This window comes from Misgurnus anguillicaudatus, chromosome 17 (genome assembly GCF_027580225.2).
Source record: "Misgurnus anguillicaudatus chromosome 17, ASM2758022v2, whole genome shotgun sequence".
Taxonomy (NCBI): Eukaryota; Metazoa; Chordata; class Actinopteri; order Cypriniformes; family Cobitidae; genus Misgurnus; species Misgurnus anguillicaudatus.
The window spans coordinates 4,412,501-4,438,232 of record NC_073353.2 but is presented as its reverse complement, the minus strand read 5'-3'; the positions used below and the strand labels follow the sequence as shown (position 1 = coordinate 4,438,232).

At 38.2% G+C, this 25,732-nt stretch overlaps 1 protein-coding gene across 3 annotated transcripts in view; it reads left to right on the top strand.

Moving 5' to 3' along the window:
• cirsr (corepressor of RBPJ and splicing regulator) overlaps positions 1-25,732 on the top strand; it is a 50,612-nt gene that overhangs the window by 11,375 nt on the left and 13,505 nt on the right. The window contains exons 11-12 of one of the 3 annotated variants that reach the window (XR_008646825.2): positions 178-261; positions 4,461-4,585. The gene's annotated coding sequence lies outside the window, so the exon portion shown is untranslated. Of the gene's footprint in view, positions 1-177; positions 262-4,417; positions 4,586-25,732 lie in introns of those variants that run through there. The other 2 variants (XR_008646824.2, XM_073854859.1) reach the window with 2 other exon arrangements.

Genomic DNA, 25,732 nt, shown 5'->3' with positions numbered 1-25,732 from the left:
TAAAGATAGAAAATATTGTTTAAAAAATATTATCGTTAGCGTTATTATTAGGTAATATTACCACGTTTTTACCCTGACACGGATCCATCAATGTCTTTACAATGGCAGTGTTTTTTTATTTATTTTAATGTAAACGTGTTCTAAAACATTCTTGCTGTAAAATTTGGTGATACACAGAACCCAAAATATGTCGAACCTTCAAATTAGGACCAGTCACCGCAGAAGATTACACCTGGATGAAGAGGACTGATTTCACAACAGGTGTGTAGACTTTTGTGCTAGTGTGTGTTTGTGTGTGTGAAAGAGAGATAGAAAGAGGGAGGGATATGGGGGTATGTAGGTTACAGTTTGGGGTGTTAATGCGCGCGCGCGCGCGCTCAGCCTCGCGGTCTCTTTAAATACCCGTTGGATAGCCAGAGCGCGCATGACCCCAAAATTCAGGAAATTATTTAAAAAAACGTTTTCTGTACTACTTTAACTTGAGTTCCAAAAAGTTAATGACTAAGTTATTAAATAAATAAATACTAATGGTTTTGGATGCAGAACAGAGATGAAACAATTAAATACTTTTTTAAGAAGATTTTTTTAGTTTGCTGATAATTTCCTTTTTTCTCCCCTCAGTGGTTCTTTTTATATAAAAAGATCAATGCATTATAGTAGTGTGTTGCGCTGCTTGTTAAAACATTTAAAGGTAATGACATAATGTAAGAATGGCCTGCTTTGGAGTGAATCGCTGTCCTTTTAAAAGTTAAAGCAATTTTCTTGAGAATTGCCCCGCCGAAACGCTGTGCATTACAGTATTCAAAATGACCAAATAATGCTCCATTATAGAGGCTGAACGCTGCCAGTCAGCCTGGATGCAATTTACTCCAGAGCGCTTTGCTTTAAATTCCCTCCTATGGAGAGAGCTGGGGAATATAAAACAATTTATTCAAATACGAGCGGCGGAGTCTTGAAAATCGCTTGATTTGCGCAATCACTGCAAATTGACGGAGGAACAATTAACACTATTAAACGTCTGTTCAGCATAAACAAATTGGACTGAGGCTCACAAAAGTTTAGGTTACATATTTAGATATGAATGCATGCGCAATGCACGTGAATGCACACTGGCATCAGAAATAAAATCAAGAATTAAACTGTATGATATTGTAAGGATGAGTGGTAAACGGATATACATTTCTTAACAGGCGAGGCAAAATGAATGCAAAATAAAAACGGATGTTAAATAGATTCGATTAATGTATACATTGATATATACATACTGGAGATCCTCTGCCAGCATTTATGTAAGCGGATTAAATACAGAAAAAATATTTAGGCCTATAAAATATATAGTTATAGATGTATTATAAAAACAAATAACAGCAAAATTAAATAATATAATTAAAATGTAAATATCATTTAATTTAATAAATATAACTGTGCTGGCCTTGTGACATGTTTATTATTTGCTTTACTCAAATTTCTTCAGTTACTAAAAAACTATATATAGATAATTACGATATATATACCGTTAGTATAATAATTTTAATTCTGTATTAATTCACTCAGTATATTTTAATTTTAAACTTTTAGGCTAAATATAATTTTATATATATAAAAAAACACACATTCCGGCAATGTGGTAATTAGGAGCCTATTACAAGTCATTAGATTGATCAATGTACCTTAAACAATGTGAGTGATTTATTTGCTAAGAACAAAACGCTGCGCATCTATTGTCACGAGTGACGATATACATCCATCACAGTGCTAAACAACACAAGATGAATGATTAATCCGGACCTATTCATTAAAAGGGTCTGGCCAGCTCCTATAAGCCCTATATTGATACAAATGCAGGGATGGAGGTTTCAGAGGAGAATTTTTGTCGCTTGCCGCTGGGATTAATTTGTCCCCACCCTTAAGAGGAAAAGCGCATTTGTGGATAATTAACTAATCTGGCTCATTTTAAATCCCTCTCTACTACAGGTCCTTCACTTGATCACCCCAAACAGTCTGCTCTCCCCCCATAACAATCCAAACAGAGTCAAAACAAATATTAACTCGCATCTCACTTATATCCATCGCTGTTGCATATTGTGTCACTGCTCAAGGCTGCTTTTGCGATTGAACGTTTTTTGTCTGTAAAAGTGTTACGAGGCCAGCAGTAATTTTCCTGTGTGTGTGTGTTTTCGCTCTTGATGATTTTGACAATAAAACAAATGCCTGTTATGTCCGTTGACAGGTTCAAGCATGTTCAATGATTCGAGGCTGTAAGCAAAAACTGGCTGCTTGAAGAACAATTTCATCATTTATTTGCATGCAGTAGCAGAATACCACTGTGAAAGGACACGGGTTTAGTCTTTATGCTCTTGCGCATTTTGGCGCAAAACAAAGCGCAGTGAAGCAGGTTAACTCCTGTGCGTCCTCAATAAAGCAGAACATTTTCGCTCAATTACTGTTTCACTAGCCTATTTGATGTTTGCTTTTAGTTTAGAAAAAAAGACATAGATGGGATTATGAATGAGTTTAACGATTTGGGAAATGTTTTTATTAATTTACCTCAATTTGCTCTATTATGTCTTCATAACAAAAATGCCTCTATTTTTATGCATGCATTTTTTTATGCTAAAGCACACGTGCTCTCCGCGTACATACGGTAGAAGTGAACATCCAACCTTCAATTCCCGTGAAAGTCAAATTTGAATACATGACAGCTATGAATAATTGTTGACGTACGTCATCAAAGTCACCAATCGTTTAATTTTGAGGTGTAAACTTCACTTATGTCCGTGCAGTGTAAGGTGCATTTTAGTAGCAAATGAGATGTGTTCAAATATCTGTTTGCATCAATTAGCATCATCTCACCTTTAAAACCTTAAACATTGTGATCTTATCTGTGCGCATTGAATTCATCACCCTTTAGTGGCTTTTCTCTGACGAGCAGGTCATGGCGATTGATGTCGTGTTTGTTGCTACAGTAAGTGGTCGGTGAATGTTATCTATTATCCTCTCCGTGTCACAATAAAGCAGCAGTTAACACTGCGCGCATCAATGCATGCTTACTACTTGAGCAAATTTGCATGCGTATAGTATGTGCGTTTGTCCTGTAGATGTCTGTTAAGATTCACTATTGCGTCTTGGGTATGCAACTGTGAATGCACTTTTTACCTTTAATTTCATTGCATTAGATTTGCAACATATTCATTGTTTTATATTTTTAAAAAAATGTTTTAGCAGGACAGAAAAATGCATGGGTATTTATTTGTTTGCTCCCACTGAAAAGCTTTTTTCAGAGAAAAAACAATGTGACACTCACAGCTGATCACGAGACTCTGTCGTGTATGTGACACGCGGAGGATCCAGCTCAGATAAACACACGGGCCAACAGGTGCGCAGTGAAACAGCCGAGACTGTCTCAGCTCAGACTCGACACGACGACTCTCTGCTCTGTAATCTCATGCGCAGAGGGATGAGATGTGCGCCCTCCACCACTGCAGAGATCCACTGACTGATAGATCTGTTCATAGATTTATCAGCAAGAAAAAGATTCACTATAGAAATACCATGTTCATATATCATGTTTTTTTTTTTTTTGGACACTAACATGATGGTTTAGCATTAATTGGTTTAACATAAATGCCATATTGCAGTATATGGATGTGGTGATCAACCACTGTGGCACACATCTGAGTATCATGGTGTTTGGAATGATAACAGTTCTTAGAAATACCATATAGTACCATTAAATATTGTGTGTATATCAAAGTATATGACACATTTCAAATGTGATACTTTAAATTTGTTTTTATAGAGTTTGCAAGAAAAATAATATATATATATATATATATTTGAAGGCCGATTACACGTAATTTCTTGTTCTTCACCATTATTATCGGGTTCAATCTGATTTGATGGACCTTAGACGATTTTATTCAGGTGTTTACAGACAGGTTCCTGTAGTACTTTAGAGGTCACCCTTAAGGTGCCCGTGACTTCTATTCTGCTGTCAGATTGAACAGCGTTATTCTGGGCAGCGAAAGACCTCGAGCCCTGTGTTATCAGTCTGAAGCAATTTCAGCCCTATTGCTTTTTGAGTTTCGACCATTCACATTCCCAGCAGCAGGTGAGGTGGAGACAGCTGCTCTCGCGGTCACCCGTCCCAGAGTGAAGGACTCTTCAGCTGGCGCACAAATCGTTCTTTCAGCTCAACATGGGGTCGTGGTCTCACGCCGTCACTCCACCCGCACAAACAATTTACCCCTGAATCCCAAATCCGACAGATCTATTATGGGATTAGAGGCCTTGTTATCAGGCTTTGTGTTGGGATAAAACCATGGCATCCTTTATATCTAAATGTATATCATTTCATTGTCTTTTGTGTTTAAGAGGAAACGAGATGATGCAGATATGTTCTCCTATGTTTGCACAGGTCTGATCTGGTCTGTGTGCGCACCACATCTCTCGATTTGCAGGAAGTCACAACGGCGCGCCGCATCTCAAGGTTTCCTCTTCTGCATCACTGAGCCAGATAAAAACACTGACTTCAGGCACCACCAACGCTGCCGTTCGCCCTCGCAAACACACTCACACCTGCCAGGTATGGGGTTTGTTTGTCTCTGCGGTCCGTCTGTCTGTCTCTGGATTTGTTGAATATTTAGACATCATGTTCCTGCGCCTGCTCGGTTAAGGCGTGAGAGTGTTTTATGCTGTAAAAAATGAGATAAGGATTAAAAATGAGACTTCACACCATGTTCGTACTTTGTATCAAGCATGTGTTATAAATAAACACAAACATGCTATAATTGCTCACCCCCTATAGGTGCCATTATTCACATTCCCTATAGCCAGCCACACCTAGTGTATGAATGCCATTCCATATATATACAAGTGTCATCTGTTGACAAATGTTGCTAGAGATTTTTGTAATAACAGTTAATAGTTCTGGTAGATTTTAAGTGGGTGTAAGTTTCTATGAATTTCTCACAGGTGTCCTTATAGAGTTACCAGAAATTGAATACAGTTCATGCACTAACTACAATCATGTTCCACTGTTTGACATCATAATGTGCTCGTTTTAAACACAGCTTTTGTTTTTTCATAAAAAGTGAAAATGTGTGATGTATCCTTAAATTCCTTAAATGAAATGCCACTTGTTTGTTGTAGAATTAGTTGTCCCAATGCTTTCCAGGGCCAATGCACCTTCCCAAGCATGTTAGGTTTAGTTTTCTGGTCTGATATTGTAATCGGAGTTTACTTTTGGTTTTACGATCGGGTGTGTAGGACGTATGTAACGTAAGTGTTTTTTCTTTCTTCGGGAGGGGGGGGTGGTGGTATGTAAAGGCTTCCAGTCACGCAACAGTTTTCTGTTCTGAGTTGAGTCATGTACGAGAGCGTCTGTCTGGCCAGGTCGGGATGGGACCGCACCTGTTCCCTCTCACACACATTTATCTGCGCATCCGTGAGCAATGCAGTGACTCTGAAGTTTTATGGCTTCATCATCGTGATCACAGCGCACGCATCTGAAAAAGGCCACCGCATGCTGGCATGTTACTTAACACAAAACAACACCACCTGGAGTCATTCTGAACGTAGGTTAGAAATATGTTTGGTCTGTATCGGAGCATTTCTGGAGCTTGGACAGTGTAGCTAAAGTAATACTTTCCCAATATGCAGTGTCAAGGATAAAGTCTACCTGCTTAGACAATGAATGGTTCAAAAACAGGTTTCAGAAATACAGCCATGTTGGCCAGATGTGTTTACAATATGAATTATGATATTCAACATATAATAAAAAACATGTGGCCCTGTCTTTGAAATCCAGGCTAAAGTCTCATAATCTAATGATGGGATTAGGAGCATCAATATTAAAGATATCAATATCATATTTCTTTAGGCTACATTATGTAGCATGATTTTTGGGTTTTCACAGGAAGGGTCACATCTAGTTTTCTTTATGAGGGGTGGTTGGAGGGGAGTAGTTTGATGACATTTAAGGGGATTGCTAAAAGTGTGTGTATTTATATATATATATATATAATTTCCCTTTTCACTTGAAAGACCACATGAAATGACAAGCACAGTTTTCTTCGAAACCCAGGGAGGGAGTTGGGACAGGATATACTGTAAGACGTGTACCTCTTTTCTAATAGCCAATAACCTACACACAGTCATAAATCAAGATTTTATCCTTGGCAGGTGGCATTAGAGGGAGGGACTTTCTCATTCCACACCAGATTTTATTGGTCGTATATTTAAAAACACAGTGGGTGCATGAAAAGTCATAAGTGCTCCTGTATGGCTCAGTGGGAGAGTAATGCGTTACCACTGCAGAAGGTCATGGGTTCGAATCCATGGAACACACATGCTGAATAAATGTATACTTTGTAAGGGAATTTAAGTCGCTTTGGATAAAAGCATCTGCCAAATGCGTAACTGTAAATGTAAGTAACTTTTCTGGAAAAAATGATGTATGTATACACGTATATGTACTAAAATATAGTTTGTCAACTCTCACTGTTAAAAATTACTTAAAAAGCATGAAGCACAAATGGTGCATGTTATATATTTTAAGTAAATTCAACTTGAGGAGATTTAAATTCAAAATAACAAAATGTCATTATAGACGGTTTCATCGGACGCACATGATACATGTCTGGATCCGAGCCTTACTTCCGGTTTCGTTTTTTTAATTATCTGACTAGTTGCTAAACTGATCTCTTGAACAAATGCCTCGTCAAAAATAACAAATGTTTTGGTTTCCTAGGTAATCTATGTGTTGTTTTTTTGCTTGTTATATAAATAAACTACATTTAAAGAACGTTGTTGTTATTTATTCTTAGCGGAGTTTACCGGAAGTTACTGCTGAAACGGTCTATATTTACACAAACATTTGAGTTTACTCAACTTTCTTTACTTAAAAAAAAACACATTCAACACTTGTAATGCTCAAGTAGACCGTACTCAAATTGTTTAAAAAAACGTGGTGGCTGCTACACAATAAAATATAAAAAGTTGGTTCAACAAAAAAAGTACTTAAATTGATAACATCTAAAAAAATTAAGTTTATTAACAAAAAACGTAAATTTTACATTACTAATTGAAGTATTTCAATAATTTGATCTAACTTTTTACTTTTTTAAGTGTATGGCATTATTTCCATTTAATGGACTTTAGAAATGCACAACAAAGTTTTACATTATTGTGGAAGTATAATGTGTTGAACAGGGTCCAGCAAAGCAAACAATGATCAACTGGACGGTGACTTCACAGAAATCCATTATTTACAACAAAACAACTCTGTAAAAAATCTTTTTTGTTGTTGTTGAATCAACTCAGGTTTACAAGTTATGTCAACTTACTATTATTTATGAAATCAGAAAAAATCCTCAGAAATAGCTGAAGAAATTACACTGGAAAGCATGAAAGCCTCATTAAGTTATGTGTACTTTCTCTTTCTATTTAATTAAAATAATCATGGAAAGTTTTAGATATTAAACTCATGTTTGTAAGTTTCCAAAAAGTTAAACGTAAAGTTACACATTGTCTTAACTACTTGTGAGTTGAAACAAAGCATATCTTCAAGTATATTTAACTCACATTTTTAAGGCAACAGATGAACTTTTGTTTCTACGTCTAACCAGCACAGATAGCCTTGTTCAGCCTTCTTACTATTATTTATCTTGACAAGAGATAAGAGTTGCTATAACTTATAAAATATAGCTGAAAAAATTCAACTTAATTTTCTAAGTTTTAACAACTCATCTGTAGCTATAACAACTCATCTGTAGTCAAGATAAATAATAGTAAGTTGAAATGACTTGTAATTCTGAGTTGATTCAACAAAAACATTTAAGGCAGCAAATATTTTTTTTACAGTGAACATAAACAGAGCCTAAATCTCTTTATACCTTTTTTAACAACTATTTAAATGCCCCACCAGTTCTTATTGTTTGAAAAACCACGAATAATCAAAATGTTTAAGTGCAATGGCTTATGGGTAATCTCCAGAGCATTTTTACTGATAATTTTAAGTTCATTACACTGTTGTTATGTTTACTTAATTTTAATTGTAGTTAAAACAACTCAGATTTTTCAGTTCACTTTATGTATACCTTTGAGTTTATCTTGTAGTACATTTTTTGTGTGGCATGAACAACGCATTTAAGTAATGTCAAAAATGTTGTAAAAATTGTATTTTTAAGTGTAAGCTACTTTTCATGATACGTCACAGTTGTTGAGGCAGCGAATCCCTTTTTAGTGTTCGCGGTACACTTGTGTTTAAAATGTTCAAAGCTAAAAGACACTAAACTTCAATTGAGATTTCATGGGTTACTAACAACGGCATAATAAATACACAATTCAAACCCTCACATATGAAAGACTTGATTAAACATGTCTCTTCAGAAGATCAATATCTGCGATAGGCGACCGTTTAAACGTAAAAAAAATAAAAAGCGTGTTTAATGAAATACAAAAAGAGAATTTAGTACAGGCTGACTTTGATACGCTCCTAACGGCATTTCTTTATCTTCATTAAGAGGCTGACATTCCCAACAGCTTAAAGACAAACTGTTTGTCTCTGCCTTATTATGGCGACTAACTACAAACTGTCATTCGGTATCGGCGGAGCGGTCCGCGCTGAATGCTTATCACATGTCATCTCTGCGTGGCAGCACAGAAATTACGCTCCTCTCATGTCTCTTTTGTGCTCTCGACATCGTCTTTGTCTTATGCAATTAAGGTGTTACACGGTAGAATAATTTAAATTGCCGGCACTAAAATGGAGACGGAGGCTCTTTTTAAAAATAGCAGAATTTGTTTACTGATTGTATGCAGCTATTGACTTTCCCATTACGGGAGAAGAGCTCTGATTAGTGAATGTGCCGTTTACAGGACGAGCGAGAGGTGCTGGAGACAGGGTTACAATACAGAGCCTCCATTCTTATTGTCTAGCCAGTCTCTATGGTCAACGTTATCGCTGGTCACTGGAATGAATTGGTGTCACAGCATCTTCAGGGCCATTTTTCTGTAGAGACACTCCTGCCTTACCTCTCCAAACTCTTTTTTGCTTTCTCTACAACTATTAATTTACATTTTCTGTATTAATATGCACATAAATAGAGAGCAATGCAAACTTGTAGATCAAGCCAGGAGATGAGAGTCAACCTTTATGCAGTAATGAGTTTAGTTTGTATCTAAGGGATAGAAAGATCAACCCAACCTTGCACATACTAACAAGGAGCCACTCAATTAGCAACAAAAATGATCTTACTTTCTTGAAGAAAACTGTGTTTGTTTGAGAGCATTTCATTGCGTAACAGCAGTATGATGGTGATGGGGGATGCATGTAGATGAAAAGGCTTCAGTGCGTTGGCTTGTATATGACTGGCAAACAGTAAAGGTGTCTTCACTATGCAGAGTTAAATAAAGTCTGTGCAAGTTCAATTACAGTTTATAAGCAGTTAAGAAAGCAGTTATGCTAAGCTACTAGTATCAAATTAAAAGAAGTCAACAAGCTATTGAAGCATTTGGAGGAGTGACATTGTCTACTATATAACTGATTTTGTTATTGAGTGTCTTTATGAGAGTGATGACATTAAATTACATTTTAAAATAGCATTTTAGCATGGATGAAATATTATAAAAGAAAAAATATCTTTACGTAGTAAATTATAGTAATAAACATTAACATTTCACTGCATAGTTTAAAATTTATAATTTGCAATTTTTATAATGCCCTATTAAAGCCCCATTCTTACAGATAATTAACTTCAAAAAATGGTTTAGGGTTTAGTTACTCTTTAAGCACAAAATGACGGAGCCCCTAAGGGGACAAAAATTAAATAAAGTTAAGTTTGGCGTGCGCACGTGAAACTAACGCGTTTAGTTTCACATGCGCATGTGAAACTTTTGCGCGCGCACGGGAAACTAAACTTAAAAAATTCTGCACATGAAGGTTTCGCGTGAGCACATAAAACTAAACTTTACTTTTTTTACTCCAATGTCACCTTAGGGGCTCGGTACAAATTCACTTAAAGGAATAGTCTACTCATTTTCAATATTAAAATATGTTATTACCTTAACTAAGAATTGTTGATACATCCCTCTATCATCTGTGTACGTGCACGTAAGCGCTGGAGCGCGCTGCGACGCTTCGATAGCATTTAGCTTAGCCCCATTCATTCAATGGTATCAAACAGAGATAAAGTTAGAAGTGACCAAACACATCAACGTTTTTCCTATTTAAGACGAGTTATACGAGCAAGTTTGGTGGTACAAAATAAAACGTAGCGCTTTTCTAAGCGGATCCAAAAGAGGAACTACACTCTATGGCGCAATAGCACTTTTGGGAGTACTTCGACTCGGCGCAGTAACACCCTCCCTCTCCCATTATGAGAGTGAGAAGGGGAGCGGACTTTTCAGGCGAGTCGAAGTACTCCCAGAAGTGCTGTTGCGCCATAGAATGTAGTTCCTCTTTTGGATCCGCTTAGAAAAGCGCTACGTTTTATTTTGTACCACCAAACTTGCTCATATAACTACTCGTCTTGAGTGGGAAAAGCGTTGATGTGTTTGGTCGCTTCTAACTTTGTCTCTAAATGGCACCATTGAATGAATGGGGCCAAGCCAAACGCCATCGAAGCATCGCAGCGCGCTCCAGCGCCCACGCGCACGCACACAGACGACAGAGGGATGCACCAACAATTCCCAGTGAAGGCAACAACACATTTCAACATTGAAAATGAGTAGACTATTCCTTTAAATTAGATTTTTTTGTCTAAAAACTAGACTTATTTTCTTAGGTAATTTGATGCTTCTTAATTTAAGAATTTTTAGATTTTTGTACTGAAAACAAGACATTAAGAAAGTAAGAGAGTCATTTTTTGCAGTGTATAGTATGTGTTAGATTACTGTAATGTTATTATATCTTTATATCAACACAAAAGTGCTGCAAATATAAATTATCTGCATAAGAAAGTCACAAATTAATCTATAAAAAAATTCTGGAATGTTTAGGTTAAAATTAATCTGATTAAAGCGAGAGAGTACATTTAAAGTGCATTCAAAGTCTTTATAAGACAGTTGTGTCACTACGCCACCATGTTTGCAACACCTCCAGGTCTTACTAAAGCAAGACCTGTCAGATACTGCGCATGCGCAAAACAGCAGGGACTGTTGCAAAGAACAAGCAAGTCTGTACAGAGCCCCTCCCCCAGATGACGTCATTTTTAAAAGGTTGATGATTGGCTCTTTTTTCCTGGAAGTCAAGACTGTGGGTGCATCCCAATTCAGGGGCTGCAGTCTTCCAAGGCCGTATTTGAAGGCATGACCACAACAAGGCTGTCCCAATTTAAAGGCTCCTTGACATAAAAGGCCTTTTTCCCACTGAAACCAAAGAACCATAGATGTATCCTTCACAGCTTAGGATATCCCAAGATTCAATGCGCGCCGTGAGGTCTGGGTATATTGAAATAAACATTCAAAACTGTAGTTAAATAAAAGTGTATATTTTGCATATTAAAGGTCCTTGTGACTGTTTTACTATTAAAAATGATGTGAATGTGAATTAATATTATTATTGCTATATTGTTCGTTTTGCTTTTGTATATTTCTAAGGTTGGTGAATTTTTCATACTGTCGGAGAGTTTAATCTGCATCGATGTGTTATATTTTCTAAAATAAAAAAATCTGCCTCCATATTTATTTTTAAAAGTCTGATAGGTCTCAACTGTTGTGTCTCGATGACAAGTTTAGTGGGCGGGAACAGCAAGTGACGCAACTCCCGCCTTGGCTAGACCGTCTTATTTAAGTTCGCTTCGTGGCCTTTAAAGGCTGCTGCCTTCAAATATCGAGCCTTGCCTTCAAAGGCTGCGGCCTTAAAAGGATCCAGACCCTAAATTGGGATACACCCTGTCTTTTCTAGACCGTTGCGATCTCCCCCATTCATAGCAATAGCAGTGACGCACATGGTTTGTCATTTTTGACAGCTATGCACAATAAATCTAGCCTGGCTCCGCCCTCCTACGTGCTTCCGCTTAATTTTCATTTCGCTTCAGTACTACGTCTGGGACTGCTGTATAGAGTTTCATTTTCTCCTGCAAAAATCTGCAGGTCCAATCAGCGAACAGATGGGGGTGGCTAAGAACGATGACGTTGAGGTCGTGCGTCAGTTTGAGTTGTAGTTCAGTAATGGCAGCGGAGAAAGACGTGAGAAAAGCTATTCGGTCCGTTGTTGCAAAACTGCCGAATATACAGAAGTTAAAGGAATCTCGCCGCAGTAACACCCTCCCTCTCCCATTATGAGAGTGAGAAGGGGAGCGGACTTTTCAGGCGAGTCGAAGTACTCCCAAAAGTGCTATTACGCCATAAAATATAGTTCCTCTTTTAAATATGCTTAGAAAAGCACTACGTTTTATTTTGTACCACCAAACTTGCTCGTATAACTATTAGTCTTAAATAGGAAAAACATTGATGTGTTTGGTCACTTCTAACTTTATTTCTGATTGGTACCATTGAATGAATGGGGCTAAGCTAAATGCTATCGAAGTGTTGCAGCGCGCTCCAGCGCTTACGTGCACGCACACAGATGATAGAGGGATGTATCAACAATTCTTAGTTAAGGTAATAACATATTTTAATATTGAAAATGAGTAGACTATTCCTTTAAGGTAATAACATAGTTTAATATTGAAAATGAGTAGACTATTCCTTTAAAGCCGGAGCAAGAACCAGGTTTGCTAAGTTTTGTTTGTCTGATTATTCTTACTTGTTGTTTCCGGCCGGTTTCGGCGCATGATATACATCACGACCACACGTTAGCAATCGCCTATGGCACATCCTGAGTGACTCTGGGCAGATCCAATAGTTTTAAACTTCAACAGAGGACCCTCCTTAACGGAAGTAACGCTTTGCAATGGAGCGTTGCCAGACTCTCTGTACAAATTAAATGAATGTACGAGAGTCTGGTTGGACCAGGCTACAATAAATCAACAACCTTATGAGAATTGGATGCATTGTTTTTGCAGTTGTCAAAAACCAATCTATAACACATCTGAATATCAAGATAATATCAAATGAAATTAATCAAACAAATCTCCTATCAGTTCACCCAAGACATTTCAACACTCAGCGGTTGTGTCATCTAATGGCAAGGTTTCTTGGCAAGTAAAGTCCTCATAGACTACAAATCACTGTTGGAGCTTCCCTGGATATATGCAAAGACATAAACAGTGTAAATTTTAAATATGGTGGTAACACTTTAGTATAGGGAACACTTATTGATTATTAATTATGACTTTAGCCTCAGTAAATTCCCAATTTACTGGTAATGAATAGCTAAGAAGGTAGTTGTTGTAGCCGTTAGGTTTAGGTATTGGATTGGCTTAAGGCAGTAATTCTCAAAGTGTGGTCCGCGGACCACTAGTGGTCCGCCAAACCCCCCAGTGGTCGCCAAAAGATGACCTAAACTAGGCAAGTGTTTATACAATCGTCACTTATTTAAGTAGATTTTTAAAGCACTTGCAAAACTGTGATATCAGTTCTTGCCATTCTGTTTTAAAAACGTAAAAATGGATCAGTGGCTAAACCAAAGAGGAGTCAAAAGAAGGATCAAGCGTCTACTGAAAGCAGCTAAAATCTACAGATCTATTAGTTTTGTAATGTACTCGTTTTTGTTTCATGTGTAAAATCCCTGTAATTTCAGTGATTTTGGACATTAAGGGGAACATTTTTTTCAGCATTTTATTGTTACAATAGTTACAACCATAGACTTCATATACCCACCACCTCAGTTTTAAACTAATGGCTCTTTGGAATGACATTAAGTGGGACCTAGTCTATTATAGTATGTTTAATTGCAGTTTATACATTAATATTGATATTGTTTGCTTTCCACCATACTTAATGTAAAGTATTGTAAAGTTCTGAGTAAGATTTATCTTTAATTTCATCAAAGTAAAAAATTGATCACTGCACTAGTTTTGGTCATACTCCAGGATCTGTGTTAATTGAGAAGATGTGTTTTATTACTTTAAACAATCCAAGTTATCGCCTAGAAGATAGTTTACATTTTTTTTTCTTGTACTCTGTCAACATGACTTACTGGGTTTTCATCGAAACGTGAAGCAAATCTTTTCAAAATTTGAAAAAAATGAAAAACAAACAAATACGAATTAGGTGCAGTCCATCAAGTTGTTAGAACGAATTTTGGTGGTATTGGTAACCTGATAACCAACAGTAAATAAAATGATATTACGCAGTGCTCAAATAGTCCTCTGCCATTTAAAATTACCAAGGGGACTATTTTCAGACGTTGCGTAATATCAATCCGCATCCTGCAGCCATGTTACACCAGCAAGGTCCTTGATTATTACACCAGAATGAGAGTATAGTCCTAGCCATGTCTGCCTAGAAAATCGCAACTTTTAATTTTCCATCGGTCTTATTACACAATGTAACTACAGAAGAGTCAAGTTTTAAATGGCAAAAATATCGAATCTCTTTGCTCATTTTTAGTTTGATGCTAATGGTCTAATCAAATTCAATGGACTATGCTAAGCTATGCTAAAAGTGGTAGCGCCAGACCCGAAGATCAGCTGAAGGGATTCCAAAACGGTAAAAATCAAATGTTTAACTCTAGGGAAGCTGGAAAATGAGTATATTTTCAAAAAAGTGTAATATCCCCTTTAAGGGATTTTTATTCAAAGTTTGGGGTTTCCATCCCTCATTTCTTATGCGATACTTCAAAATGCCATAAAATTGGGGTGATGAAAACACAGCTTCCGACTCTAGTTTCTGCTTCTTACCTTCATCCAGAGACAGTGTGACAATACAACCATTACAGATGGTATTTCTGTGTTCATCACGCTCCAAACGTATTTCAGGATTTTTCTTAAATTTGTTAAAACAGTGGCCAGTAACACACCTACTGCAAGTGAATTCATCATTTGTGCCATACATTGGTGTACTGTATGTGAATAACAATCACAATCTTTAGTGAATAATAAAAATAATGAAAATGTTATGTACACATTTTACTGTGATTAAATCCTTACTCTGTTTATTGGAAATAATGGCATTATTGGTGCACATTTTAAATTTAGTCATTAAGACTTGGACATGCTTGACCTTCGCTGCTAAGCAGACACTTTGAACCCACATGCAACTCTCTGGTACCGGCCCAATGAGTTTCACATGAGCAGTCAGACTCGGCACTCATATTTTCTTTAGAAAATGTAGATATCTAGTCCTAGTCTACATTTGTCTTGTGTTTTTTGCTGTACTTGTGTGGCATATTAAAGAGATTAAACGCTTCGACGCCTTTGACGTTGCTGTATTTTATGGCTCTCTGTATGTTTAGAAATATCCAGCTTCTTTTTTTATCTCCATCATAAACAAAGCCTGTGAATGGAACTGGAAAACCAGCCCATAAAACAGACACTTTTCTTTTATGAATTTACGGCTCACTGTTTTCGCTCGTCATTGTTTTCCTTGAACAGATTCCACTGAGAATAAATGGTTCCTCCACCACTTAACCATTAACAATTTCTGTCTTTGTTTTGTAATTATAGAAATGTTTTATCCAGTGTCAGCAGGGACATGTTTCAACATCCAGGGCTCTTCTTTTTATAATTATATGGTAGTGGGAACACGCTTTTTCTTGCATCGAGATGAACGTTTGCCAAAATGCATCGAATGTTCTACATAAAACAAAAAAAATCCAGGGTGTTTATGGACATTCGCACCGCACAGCAAACTGGAAAATCATCTGTAATGATTATAGATGGACATAAGTAGATGAATGGCGGGGGGCATAATGTCATGCTCGGGTTTTATGGTTCATGCTTCTCGTGAAAAGTGTCACGATACTCACGTGAATTATTCATATACTGTGTGTGTTTGAAATCCAGTGGAAATACAACCCTTACCCCTAACCCTAAATTGGTGGTTCTAGTAAACCTTTCTTTAAGCATGTTGCAATGCATTGTGGGATTGTTGTGTCTATGAAGGACACATGTGATGTATTTTGATGTGATGTATGTTGCTTTTGAAACAGCTGATGATCCTCTGTGGGCAGCTCACCAGGTTTTGGAACAGAGCAATTGTGTCTCGCTATGATAGTCGAGGTTGTTTCATGGGTTGAACCGCTGCCGGCAGCTTGTCTGTAAGCAGACGTAGAGCAGCTTTATCAGCGTGTGATTGGAGCCAGGCAGCGGTCGGACTGGAATTGCCGCCTCTTGCAGAGACTTTTGAAGTGCAAGGAAACGTTGCTCAACCTTATACCCAGCGTGTGCGTGTGAGCGGCTCGGATATATTTTCTGGTACTCTAATGATTCCCAAAAAAGCTGTGTAAACAGTGTATTCACTTTCACTGCTAGCTTCCAGAAACTATTTGTGAGGAGTTTGGGGATCTGAGCGCTGAAAACCGAAGCCTCGGCGTGCCTCGTTTTCCGAAAGAGGTCCGCGCTCCCTAACCCATGGGATACTTCAGCCGAGAGACATGTGGTCGTCCTCCTCTCCGTCTATCTCAAATGCTGCAGTCTGGTGCGCATTATGAGCTTCTTTCCATCCCACACTGTTATTCTTGCTCAACTCCCATTAGCAGCCCAAAGCTCCCCGGAGCAGCACATTTTCACATAGGCTGGAAGCGGCTGATCACTTGGACCGCCGCTGTTGTGCTTGGCCTCTCCAAATCGGCACCTTTTGTAGTGACTCCGGCACCTGCGTGCGGCAATTCGGCACGGCACACATAGCATGTGGAAATTGCCAGACTATGGAAGATGGCTTGATGAGAAATCCTCTCATGTTTACACAGAGTTGGTACCAAGCCAAACAATAAGCGAGAAGCGAACGCCTTCGATTCAAATGATTTGATGTGTTAACTGGCACCCTGCCCACCCTGACCTGATTTTTGTGGCGAATTACCTCAAATTCTTGAATTTCAGCATTTGACACCTCAGACCTGAAATATGGTTTACCATATTTCATATTTTATAAAATATCCCTGAGAGATGCTTTGTGATGTGGCATGTTAATAAACAGGCATTTTTCCGCTCTAACAATCTATCCACATGAAATTCTCTGTTAGCTAGCCAGCAGTCAGCATCCCATTACTGTAGGATGACTGTTTTGATGTCATTCATATGATTTTGATCTCCTAATGGTGGTTAAAACGTAGGTTATAACCTACACAAGTGTATGGAAACATTGGGTAGTGTAAAGTGTTGTCACGTTGTAATCTAAGATTTACTTTCGTGTTATCGGCTGCACATCTTCCCAACTGCCCAATGAACTGTTGCTCTTTATCTAAAATACTGGTCAGCATTTACAACATACGCAACTTGTAGTAAAGTAGGTAAAATATAAAACTAGACATTTACTATCCATACTGGTCCAAGATGGGTTTTTAGTAGGAACAGCGTGAATGTCGATGATGGTTCATACTGTTTTATGATGACTTATGCTGGTTTGCCCTTATGAAAATTAACCACAAGTTTACTACAAGTAAAACAAAAAAGCCTGTCGTTACTATAGTTTAACAATAGTTACTACAAAATAACTATTAAAACAATGATTAAATGATTAAAAATAAACCATAGTTACTGTAGTAAAACCATGATTTTGCCAGTAATAATCAATACTAGAGATGCTCCGATACCATTTTTCTCTTCCGGATACCGATTCCGATACTTGGGCTCAGGGTATCGGCCGATACTGAGTACTGATCTGATACCTGGGTGTGTATCTGTATATACAGCTGTACATACTACTAGCTACTTATAAATGGATATAATTATTTTATGGTGTGCTTGTTAGACTTTCTGTATAAAACATGAACAAATACATACAGTGAACTAGAGTATTTTTATTATCTGAAAGACATTTGACAGGAATATTTAGTTTTCTTACGTGAAAAAGAACTTTAAATGCAGACACAATTCTAAGGGCTCAGTCACACCAAAAGCGTTTATGGCAGTTGCAGGCGCCTTTTTTGAATGATATTCTATGGGCAGTGAGCGTTTGCGCGCTGTTTATGCGCGCCGAGCGCCTTGCGGTTTTCTGCCGCCTGCCGCGCACGCGTTTTTGAAGGAGCACTGAGAGCGGAGAAGCGCCTGACGTCATTCGCGTCTTCCATTGTCCAATCGAATGAGGGGAGAGGCGGGCCTTACGTTGTGGTGAGGGAAGTTTACAGTTGCTTTTAAGAACCGGACTCCACTCGCTCACTCTCTCCTGCATGTTTGTGCACCTCTCATCCGCAAACAAGGTCAGAGCAAGCGCCCTCTTTTTAAAGTTTCTGCTAATATGACAGTTAACAGCAAAAGAGCGCTCACGCTTCGATATTTGATTGACAAGACAGCTGACTCGGTGGTTGCTTAGCAATATGAAAAGCCGCGTCGCACTGCTCTTTTTTAAAAAAGGCAGTGCGTCGCGCCTTGCGTTTGCAAGCGTTTAAAGCGCTTTTGGTGTGACTGGCCCCTAACACTGTAAACTGAAAGGGTATTTTAGTTTTAGAATATACAGGGTTCCCACGGGTCGTTGAAATCCTTAAAAGTTTGTGAATCTGGACGGAAAAATTCAAGGCCCTGGGAAGTTTTTGAAAATATAAATACATAGAAACAGGTCATTGAAAGTGCTTGAATCTATTTTATGCAAGAAGTTTTCTGAAAAAAAAATCCATATTATTCGATTAATAGTGTAGGGGAATATCATAAAAATATTAGACTTTTTAAGCACACGTGCTAAACTGTTGGCTTTAAATGCTTATATCTTCTGTATGCCAATGTTGATTCATACTAAAATGCTTTCTTGCATTGTTGTGTTTGACACACGAAAACGTCTCGGGTTACGTATGTAACTGTTGTTCCCTGAGAAGGGAACGAGACGCTGCGTCTCCTTGCCATACTTCCTATGTCCCTGTAACGCTGTCTTTGGCAATATTTCGGATAGTGATATACTTCCTGGCTCCCGCTTCACCCTGTCTTTGTCATTAAGCCTCACCATTGTTTGAATTTGATATACACATTCAGACACACTTACCCCTGGAGGCGTCCCCAAAGTGTCACTGCAGTGATGTGCGCAAGTTCCCTCGAAAGGGAACTGTAATCTTAACATGATGTAACCTTGCTCTCGAAATGTGTCCCCACATTTAGTCCATGAATTTGAGGGTATTGGACCTGCAAAGTCCTTGAAAGGTAATTGAATTTGAAGTTAACTAAGGTGTGGGAACCCTGAATATAACAGTAAAAAAACAGTGCAACAAATAGGCAAAAAATATTATATGTGAATAAAATAACAAAATAATCTATTTAAAACTTAAAAGTCCAGAAACAATTTTGATAAATAAAAGGCCTTTCAGTTTTTAAATACAAAAGCACAAATAAGGTCCTCTAAAAACACTAAGGGCACCCTCACATAATCCAAACCAAACCAAACCATGCCCCAGCGCGATTGTCACCCCTCCCTACTCCCCCAGATGCACACACTTACACTGTACTTTAGGGCGCACTCACATTATCCAAACCGCGCTCGGGCGCGTTTGACCCCCAAAGCCTGGTTTGTTTGACTAGTGTGATCGCTCTGTTCCGCGCTCGGCCGCAGATTGGTTAATCGCGCCGCGGCCGGGTTGCAGAGGTGGGCCGGAGCGCGGTTCACTTGGGCTCAGGCACGGAAGGCTGTGGTGTGAGCGCATTCGCGCCTGAGCGCGATTCAAAAGGTGAAGAATTGCGCGACCACTCACCTTCATCTGCCGCCATAAAAACCTTTTGATGTGCGCAGCGGGGTTACGTAAATGTTCGAGGTGCGCACGTGACAGATCAACTAAGCAATATGATGACATGTGAGAGGGCTGTCTGTAATCGCGCACCAAACGACTCTGAATAAAAAAACACAGACTTATCATTACGGTGGGTTCCAGTGTTAAGAGAGAGCTTTACTTCCTGCTTTTTTCAAAACAATCACATCTTAATGACGAAAGCGCGCCCGGACTCGGATCGATAAAAAGTACAGTGTGAGGGTGCATCTGGGGGAGTAGGCAGGGGTGACAATCGCGCTGGGGCATGGTTTGGTTTGGTTTGGTTTGGATAATGTGAGTGCGCCCTTAATCGATCCGGGCGCGGAACAGAGCAATCACGCTTATCAAACATACCAGGCTTTGGGGGTCAAACGCGCCCGAGCGCGGTTTGGTTTGGATAGTGCGAGTGCGCCCTAAGTGTAGCCACAATGTAGTGAAATAAGAGACTTGTGTAACCATTGTGTTCTTCGGGGTGTCGCGTCTTCAAATGCTATATTAAGTTACTTGATTCAGAATCAGAACAACCCAAATCAATACACCAAAAACATTAAGGGGTTAATTTAAGGGTGGAGCTGACCTAAGTAGTGGACAAGCATGGCTATGCAAAAAAGTTGCTCATACTTCCTTTCCATACCCCTCATGCAAAGGATATGACTTAACCCTATAAAGCAATCAGATATACAAGAAAACAGTACAATAAAACATACAAAGAATACATATAAACCTGCTTTAAAGAAAGTGGCCTCATGTAATTTAAAATGAACTTGTTTTTGCCGCGAACTATGTCCTGTGTGTGCATCGAGTCCTTTTCCAACCCCTCCTCTGTTTGCCAAGAATGCTTGCGACATTGTGTGAATTAATGAAAATAAATGGAGCTGCGGGCCAAATTGGTTGCGAGGCCACCGGGGTGTCTTTCTGTCTGACTGGTCCCATTTCACTTGAGTGCTCACAAGTCAAGCATTTTGCTTACAATGTTACACGTTGACGTCATAGCACAAGAGTTTATCAGTGACGTACACTACAACATTTACAGACATCGTCACGGCAATGAGAAAATCTACTGTATTTGGAACGGCAGCGGTGGAGAGGAGGGGTCCTCGATCCAGCGGCGCGTGTTTACTGGCCGTGTTGAGAGACTGTCAGCGTTTTAAACGAGCATTTTGATTAGGCTCCGATCGAGGAGTTTCTCTCTCTGTCTTCGCTCGTCCCGGGTGATTAGACTAAAACGCTCGGCCGTCTTGACTGGAGATCGCAGCGGTTCCACATAACACGCTCGGTGATTGAAGGTCGAAATATTTTGAATTCTAATGGAGGCCGGCTGGATGAATTGCCTGAAATAGACTGTAGAATTTCAGAACAGCTTCAACAAGCCCCTCCACTCCCCCACCCCACCCCAGCCGCCCGTGTCCGCTGTGAAAAGAACGGTTGGGAAAGGCTGCGCTTGATGATCATAGAATTACTGGATGGTGATTCTAAACCCCTCAAAGAGGAGTTGCTATGGAGATCTCGCTCCAAACTGTGAAATGATTCCCCTCAGAAGGCCCGGAGCGCCGAGGGCTGAACACATCATTGTTCAGGTGGTGGTCGGTTAGGAAATTGCCGGCGACTGAGCAATCACAGCAGCGGCTATAGTTAAGGATCTAAAACGGTTTGCTCTCGGAATGGTGTGGGACAACACGGATGTGCATATGATGGTTCCTTTCAATCAAGTCGCACTCAAACGCGCCACGGCAGGGAAATGACAGGGAGGGCTGGCGTGAAAGGCGAATGAAAACCATTATTGTCTCTCCAAGCTAATGAAATCTGGGACTGTCCCGATATATCTATTCTTTGACTGTGTGAATCTCGGAGACGGTTTGAAAGGTTATCTTACCCGTCGAGTGAAGCCTCTGCCGTCTTTCGCCTCTATAATATTATGTTAATTAAGATTTGGGGTGTCTTTGTAAGAAAGAAAATATTTTGGCCCATAACGAATGAAATGTTGGGTATAACCGCAAAGCGTCCCCTTAAGTGACACAGAATGTCAAATTTGTGAGACAAGGACACGGTCTCCCAAACACGGTCGTTTTCTGTCCGAGTCCATTACATTTGTGTATATACACTACAGTAAGCGGATTATTTTGCTGTTGTGCTGAGGCGAATGCCTTTTTTTGAAGCTGCCTTTACGGTCGTGAATACCAGGGCAATTGCAACAGCACATTTGTGTAGGACATCTTAACAGCAAGCCAAGGAATGCAAGTGATCTAGATTTGCTCTTCCCTTTTCACGTGTGAGAACACGCACAGGAAGCGCGCTGCCGCTGAGTACTGTAATTTGAGTGAATGATGTCGATCACATGATCTCGCAGCCATCAACAACAAAAAGACGGAGTCGTAGCATGATCAGAGTCTCTCTAAATGTGTGATGCGTGTGTGTGTTTTACATTTCTTTGCTTTGTAATGGCCGTATGTTGCAATGAATATCGGTAGGCAAATCTTTAGCAAATAAAATAAGATGCTTTTAGGATATGAAAATGATCTCTATTTCAACACAACATACAGACAGGAATGTATAATGTATAGATTCTTCTTCGTTTGCACTTAATACATCTTGAAGCTGCTTGTGCAAAAACTAAAACTTTACATTCAAGTAATAATGCATTTTTCAAAGCTGTTTACAGTCAGTTTACAGTCAGGTTACAGGAAGATCTGTAATGTTGTTTTCTTACTGTATATGTATACGTACTTGTCTTTGCTCATATTGTAGTCCTACAGATCTCTTGTCAGTGGTTGTTTTGTTTAAAGATGAAGGCTTGTGTTGGGTCACACAGCCCATGCAGGCACACCTGCTAATGGCCCCTCCAAACATACAGTAACTAAAGAACAGCAGTAAAATGGTAATTGGCAGATAGACTGGACTTCTAAAGCTCTCGCCCTCCTCCAGAGGTTATTTTTACGGTTCTTCGTGCGGCTGGCTGTGGCGCCGTGCCCTTATAAGTGCAGTCTTCTCTGAGATCTCAGCCTAACCTGCTGTTAAAGAACTAATTGAGGAGATTTCCCTTCTGTTTGCTATCTGTACCCATTCAAACATCAACCAGACGCTTTCACTCGCTGGAAAATATCCATACATTATTAAAAAATTCTGTCGAACCGTTTACAGTATTAGTGGTTTGCCAAAACAAATCAGTGGATTTAAATGTATGTTATTTACTGGCACACGTTTATTCAAAGTTAAATGAACATTAAACATTAACAAGTCTGCATATTTACAGAATAAAACTGTAACAGCCTCATGCACATCTGAAGGATTTCTGGTTCCTTACTACAGCTATTTTTACAGTGTATGTGTTTACACAAGAAGTGCATAAGATGCAGGACTAATAATACCTGTTTGTTGGTTTATGCAAAAAAAAAAAAATTAATTAAATAAATTAATTAAATAAATATTTGAGATCTATTAAAAGTCACGATCCTACATAATGTAAAGAACATTCTGTGAAAAATAACCTTGATATATTTAATAAAATACATTTTTTTATTAGATTAATAGACTTAATCCTGGATTTTACAGACATGGTCACATATAAGATCTTCAAAAGAAAAATGCATTACAGCTGATGTGCAAAAAGCAATGTTATTGGGACATACTTTGAGGAATCATTGTGTCAAATGATCAATAAGAATTAATTCCAGATATTTCCAGATAATTCCCATCAGAAATTCAGTATTTAAGAGTGTTTAAATGAGCAGCTATATTTTAACATACATATTTCTGTCCATCCATGTCATTTTTTCTGAAAGTTCATGCATTAACGGAGAGAACAATAGCACATTTTCTTCCCAATCACCGGAGAATGGGAGCCGGCAAATTGAAGCAGGAAAACAATAATTCCCTTGATTAGCCCCTTTCTGTGTGGGGTAAGTGAACTGTTTATACTGTAGAGTACCTCAGAGAGAGCAGAGCAACCAAAACAGCCTCATTAACAACACTGTCACTGAATAACTTCATTTCTACAGGACGACCAGAACACAGAGCTTACAAGCGAACGAACCACATCACGTTAGACATTTCTAATTTAAGCTTTTTATTAATAAACAATCAAAACTTACATCACCACAACCTTCTTGATGATTAAATATTCAGCCATTAGTCACAGTTTGCTAAACTCGAACAAATCAAATAAAAGTAAGATACATGGAAAAATCCTGTCCTGATTCTTTTCTCTATATTCATTTTAATATGCTGCCAAAAATGATTTCATGATGTTACACGTACCGTTAAATGTATGAGAGTGCTTTAGAAGGGAACATTTTATTTCGGAAATAAAATTATGAAACAAATATTTCTGCTGTGTACAATATTTCAATTCAATTTTATACAATTGTTTAATTGTTCAAAAGCAGCGTGAATAAATAAAAACAAGAGAAAACAGAAAAACCATAGGACAAAAATGTAGCACAGTACAGTAGCTAAGTTAACGGATTAATAATGTAACGTAAATGTAACATAACGTAGTTCTAAGTTAAGCTAATTTCAGTTGACTCCCAAGGGGTTAAAAAACTCCTAGGAGAAAAACCCTTATAGGATAAAAAGTCCTTGGGAGAAAAAAAACATTGTAGGAGAGCCAGACATAGCTGATCCTATAAACCGTTTCATGCGGTGCGGTGACGCGATACGCGTCTTGTCAGAACTTTATTTCCAGTTTCTGTTTGTTTATTGGACTGACTATTTGCCAAACTGAACTCTTGAACAAATACCTTGTCGCAAATAACAAATGTTTTGGTTTCCTATGTAATCTACGTGTTGTTTAGTTTGCTTGTTATATAAATAAACTATTCTAAAAGAACTTTGTTTTTATTTATTCTTAGCGGAGTTTACCGGAAGTTACGTGAAGACCACGAAAGCCGCTTGTTTATTTTGTTACTGCTGAAACGGTCTATAGAAGATATAAACAGTTTCGTTGCAAAACAAGATAACTTTTTTTATTTTTCAGAAATATCATTTTTTGTTGTGCATTCAAATTAATATCAATTCAACTGCAGTTGATTTTGTTTTGATTTAAACCTTCATAACATAAAAAATACAGCTAGTAGCACCATAAAACAAAATAATAACATGATAAAATAATAATAAACATGTTTTGACAAAAATGTTAAAAATGGATTTATCTCATTTTGCAACGAAACTCTTCATATATTATATATTGAGTACTATATTAAAAAAATTGAATTAAACGTTTTAATAATTTAAATTAAAAGTTAAGGTTGTGGTCCTTTTAATTATAATTATATTTTATTATAATTATTATATTAAATAATCACTATTGAATGTACATGCAAAAAAAGTTATTGCATTTTAATCCGTTTATTAATTTGTATTTAAATCAACATTATTAGGTGACTTATTTCAAATGGTTATAAAATATTACAAAAAACATTAAAAAGAAATCAAGATGATAAATTTTTTTTAATTCTGGTGTTAAACACGATCCAACTCACAATAAAGAGTTTTGTTAAAAAATAATAAAACGCATATAATATTGAACCGTTTCACAATTGGCTCATAGTGAGAAATCGATCCAAATAAAAAAAGAAAAACCACAGCAGTTGTGCGTCATTGTTTAGGTGATAAATGAATCATCAATATTTTCTAGCGCAAACTTGTTTGACACTGTTCGAGCGACATGTAAGATGAATAGTATGGATAATTGTCATGACGTATCGCCTGTTCTGTCATCAGACGGCTCCAGAGAGGTGTCAGTTAAAATGCCTTAAGGCCGATCGCAAAATGCCGATCATACCCACTCACTTTCCACATCCAACAATTCGGAAACAGTCATCTATGATTTATGATTGACAGTGTGTACGTGGTTTATGAATACGCAGAGTCCTCAGGTAATATCTTTAATATTTGGAAATATCTGGTGTGTAAAACCAACAGGTAGCTGTGTGTGTCGTAAATCTGTCTGTGTAGATATAT